Source organism: Borostomias antarcticus, assembly GCF_949987555.1.
Source record: "Borostomias antarcticus genome assembly, chromosome: 11".
Classification (NCBI taxonomy): domain Eukaryota; kingdom Metazoa; phylum Chordata; class Actinopteri; order Stomiiformes; family Stomiidae; genus Borostomias; species Borostomias antarcticus.
This window is the reverse complement of record NC_140244.1, coordinates 27,497,457-27,502,456: the sequence shown is the minus strand read 5'-3', so window position 1 is coordinate 27,502,456 and position 5,000 is coordinate 27,497,457.

Genomic DNA, 5,000 nt, shown 5'->3' with positions numbered 1-5,000 from the left:
CTTTTTTTTCCGAGGGTTGTTAACAGCTCAGGGGAAGAAGGGTTATTAAACCAGGAATCTCCAGTATTTACCAAACCTGCTCTTGAGAAAGATCAGGTACGTTACTACGAAACCACCAGCAGGAGTCCTGAGGGCTGGAAACCCGTTCTTCCGGGTAATTAAACACAATACCGGCAGCACCCAGAACAGCGTCAGTCTGGACAGGAGGATCAGAGCCGGGGTTGTGAGGCTGGTATGTGTGTCAGAGCAGGACGGGAGGATCAGAGCCAGGGTTGTGAGGCTGGTATGTGTGTCAGAGCAGAGTCAGTCTGGCAGGAGGATCAGAGCCAGGGTTGTGAGGCTGGTATGTGTGTCAGAGCAGGACAGGAGGATCAGAGCCAGGGTTGTGAGGCTGGTATGTGTGTCAGAGCAGGACAGGAGGATCAGAGCCAGGGTTGTGAGGCTGGTATGTGTGTCAGAGCAGGACGGGAGGATCAGAGCCAGGGTTGTGAGGCTGGTATGTGTGTCAGAGCAGAGTCAGTCTGGACAGGAGGATCAGAGCCGGGGTTGTGAGGCTGGTATGTGTGTCAGAGCAGAGAGGGACTTACTTCCAAACGCCTCCAGAGAGCGAGTTCCCTGGGTCCTCTCCACATCCCCGCGGCTGATCCTGCAGTACTGGCTGCATCCGGGACCCCCCTGTGGAGGGTTAGGGTCAGGGTTAGGGTCAGGGTTAGGGTCAGGGTTAGGGTCAGGGTTAGAGGGCACACAACAGGATGTGATTGAGGATGTGATGTTGTATGCTGAGGATGGGACCAGGAGAGATGTGTACACACTAACAACTTTAGGGCTAGGTCACAGGTCATATGGACAGGGCTAGTCCACAGATCATATGGACAGGGCTAGTCCACAGGTCATATGGACAGGGCTAGTCCACAGGTCATATGGACAGGGCTAGTCCACAGATCATATGGACAGGGCTAGTCCACAGGTCATATGGACAGGGCTAGTCCACAGGTCATATGGACAGGGCTAGTCCACAGGTCATATGGACAGGGCTAGTCCACAGATCATATGGACAGGGCTAGTCCACAGGTCATATGGACAGGGCTAGTCCACAGGTCATATGGACAGGGCTAGGCCACAGGTCATATGGACAGGGCTAGTCCACAGGGCTAGGACAGGGCTAGTCCACAGGTCATATGGACAGGGCTAGGCCACAGGTCATATGGACAGGGCTAGGCCACAGGTCATATGGACAGGGCTAGTCCACAGGTCATATGGACAGGGCTAGGCCACAGGTCATATGGACAGGGCTAGTCCACAGGGCTAGGACAGGGCTAGTCCACAGGTCATATGGACAGGGCTAGGCCACAGGTCATATGGACAGGGCTAGGCCACAGGTCATATGGACAGGGCTAGGCCCTCCAGAGACTGATAAGTCTGGCATGTTTTTTTGTTTTTTTTACATGATACCGTTTTTATGGCACTAGTGACACTACTACATAAAAGGTAATTTTACACAAAATGTAAAAAAGGACATTTAAAACAAAATGCAGGAAAAATAAAATACAGGAATAAAAGTGACAGTGCAGTGTATGTATGAATAATTATTTGATTTAATAAAAAGCAGCGGCAAAAAAAGTCTTCAGTCTTGATTGAAAAGAACTGAGAGTTGCAGCAGACCTGCAGTTTTCTGGAAGTTTGTTCCAGATATGTGGAGCATAAAAACTGAACGCTGCCGTTTTAACTCTGGGGACAGAAAGCAGACCTGTGCCAGATGACCTGAGAGGTCTGGATGGTTCATAACGCAGCAGCAGATCAGAAATATATTTTGGCCCTAAACCATTCAGTGCTTTATAAACCAACAGCAGTATTTTAAAGTCAATTCTTTGACAGACAGGAAGCCAGTGTAAAGACCTTAGTTCTGGTGTGATATGCTCCACTTTCTTAGTCTTAATGAGGACTCGAGCAGCAGCGTTTAATTGTTCTTCTTTGGCTCCAAAGACAATTACTTCAGTTTTATTTTTGTTTAGTTGAAGAAAGTTCTGGCACATCCAATCATTGATTTGTTCAATGCACTTACTCAGCGCTCGTAAGAGATTATAGTCATATGGTGATATAAATTTGTCATCTGCATAGCTATGGTAACATATTTTGTTGTTTTCCATCATTTGAGCTAGTGAGAGCATGTAAATAGAACAGAAGAGGCCCCAGAATGGAGCCTTGGGGAACTTTAAATATGCTGACCCTTCTGATTGGAACGCCCTCCAAAAGGACTTCAAACTCCCTGACCTGATCTCACACGACGCCTTTAAGGAAATCCTAAAGGCTCTGGAGCTTGAAAGTAGTGGGAAGTGTCTCTGTCCCTAAACTCCTATGCTGCCTCTCCTGAAACTTTCTAGCAGTGTTTTATTGTTGTTTTATATGTATGAAACCTGGATGGTTGTGTTTTTATTGTGTGCTGCCCTCTTGGACAGGTCACTCCTGAAAAGAGATTTCGTTTAATCTCAACAAGTTTTTATCTGGTTAAATAAAGGTTCAATAAATAATAATTTTTGTCCGCTCAGATTTGTAATTGCCTACAGACACAAAGTAGTCCCTGTCCTTCAAGCAGGACTGGGACTGGAGGGGAATATGTAATAAAGACATGAAAACAGGGTTAGGGTTAGGGTTAACCCCTAACCCCAACCCTAACCCTAACCCTTCAAGCAGGACTGGGACTGGAGGGTAATATGGAATAAAGACATGAAAACAAACCATCTGAGCTTAAAGCAAGAGCAACACAAGGTTTGAAACACTTTGACTTTCACAATAATACAGTACCACATCTGTGGTCTGGGTGCTATGCTGTTTATAATATGCTTATTATATAATATAATCATATGCTTATAAATTGCTTATAATCCTATAAACACACTCTTGATGGATTGATGGGGCTGGCAGGCAGCTGATCGACTTCCAGAAAGGCTATTCATCTTCAGGACGTCATTCCTGTGGTATAAAGACTTTACACAGAGGTTCTTTTGTTGTCTTTTGAGGGCATAACAACGCACATTTCTTCTCCTGTCTTACATGTTGTGAGATTTAAATTGTTTGTAGATTTAGGGTTGAGGCTGTAACTCCATGAACTGAGCAAGCAGAAAATGAGAGTGAAGACAATCTGCCCGAGGCAGAGAGAGAGAGAAGGAGGGGGGGAGAGAGAGGGAGAGAGAGAGAGAGAGAGAGAGAGAGACAGAGAGAGAGATATGTTGGGTAGGGTACTCTGTCCATGTCAGGCAGCAGGATCTGGTGACCTGTTTCTAAACGGCTCAACTGTGATCTAGTGTTTTTCCCTTCACTATAGAGAGTATCTGCTAACCCTAACCCTCTACATGCCCAGACATACCCTAACCCTCTACATGCAGATCAACAACACAACAACCACAGCACATGCACAGATTGTGTTAAATTGTTGAATTAAATTGTTAAATTTGTGTTAAATTAGAAAAAAGGAGTGTATTTTCAAACCAAGCAAGACATTTCTTCAGAGAGGTCATCTGCACCAGCTGCACGTCGCCTCGGGGGGAAGAGGACCTACCTGCAGGACACATTCCAGGCTGCAGTCCTCAGGTGAGATGTTGGCCAGCTCGTCCTCAGGTGAGACGGTGGCTAGCTTGTCCTCAGGTGAGACGGTGGCTAGCTCGTCCTCAGGAGAGACGGTGGCTAGCTTGTCCTCAGGTGAGATGGTGGCTAGCTCGTCCTCAGGTGAGACGGTGGCTAGCTCGTCCTCAGGTGAGACGATGGCTAGCTTGTCCTCAGGTGAGATGGTGGCTAGCTCGTCCTCAGGTGAGATGGTGGCTAGCTTGTCCTCAGGAGAGACGGTGGCTAGCTTGTCCTCAGGAGAGACAGCTGACCGGTCCACCTGCGCCCAGGGGTGCTGGCTCTGCGTCAGCCAGAGGAACAACAGGAGCACGGCCCTCCGCATGCTGCCTAACGTGCCAGCGCCATGACCGCTCCCCAACCCTAACCCTAACCCCTAACCCCAACCCCAACCCCAACCCCAACCCCAACCCTAACCCCTAACCCCAACCCTAACCCCAACCCTAATCCTAACCGCAACCGGAGCCACTCCCCAACCCTAACCCTAACCGCAACCGGAGCCTCCCCCTGCTCACACCTGACTGGACACTCTGGTTCTCGGACACGGCGGTCTCTCGGACACGGCGGTCTCTCCCACACGGCGGTCTCTCCGACGGTCTGACAGCTGTGTGAATTCCAGCAGGCTGTGTGAGAGTGAGAGGCAGGAGGCGGGAGCAGAGCAGAGAGACTCAGAGAGGGAGAGTGGTGGGAGTGGTGTCTCCAGGCTAAACCAGGAGAGACACATGTCAACCTGCAGCTCCTAACTGTTACCAATGCTCCTCCTTTTCAGCGCCTGTTTTCGGGGGCGTGAGGCTCCTGATGGAGGGTTGAGGAAGGACAGCGTTCACTGAGACATAAAACCATTTATCACCATGGTCAGCCTCGGGCACATTAATTAGTATACTTATTTAAATGTATATACTATAAAAACAAGCAGTTTTACTGTTTTCTTAGAACTGTTAGTTGTATAAATAAAATAACTAGTTCTGGGAACTCGGACATCATGAGAAGTATGAATGAGAATCCCAGCCCAGGAACATTCATGTGCTGTATTCTGTAGCTGCTATACATGAATGCATCAGTCTGTTGTCTCCATGGATACTGTACTGTATATCGTGCAGTTTAAAGGTTTATTACAAGCGGTCGAGCCCTCACTCATCACTGTATATTGTATTCCAAAGCCACTTGTCCTGCTGTGTCAGTATTGGCATGTTTTTATCTATAAGGCCGTTCTGGGTAGACTACCCTGTTATTTATCTGTCTCTATAACTAGAAAACATGGCAATTATGGGCGACGGTCTCAGGACACTCTGCTTACAACTGCTCCTAGAGTTCGGACTGAGTTGGCAAAGAAGGCCTTCATATTTTCTGCACGGAATAGTAGCAAAATGAGCATAACTCCT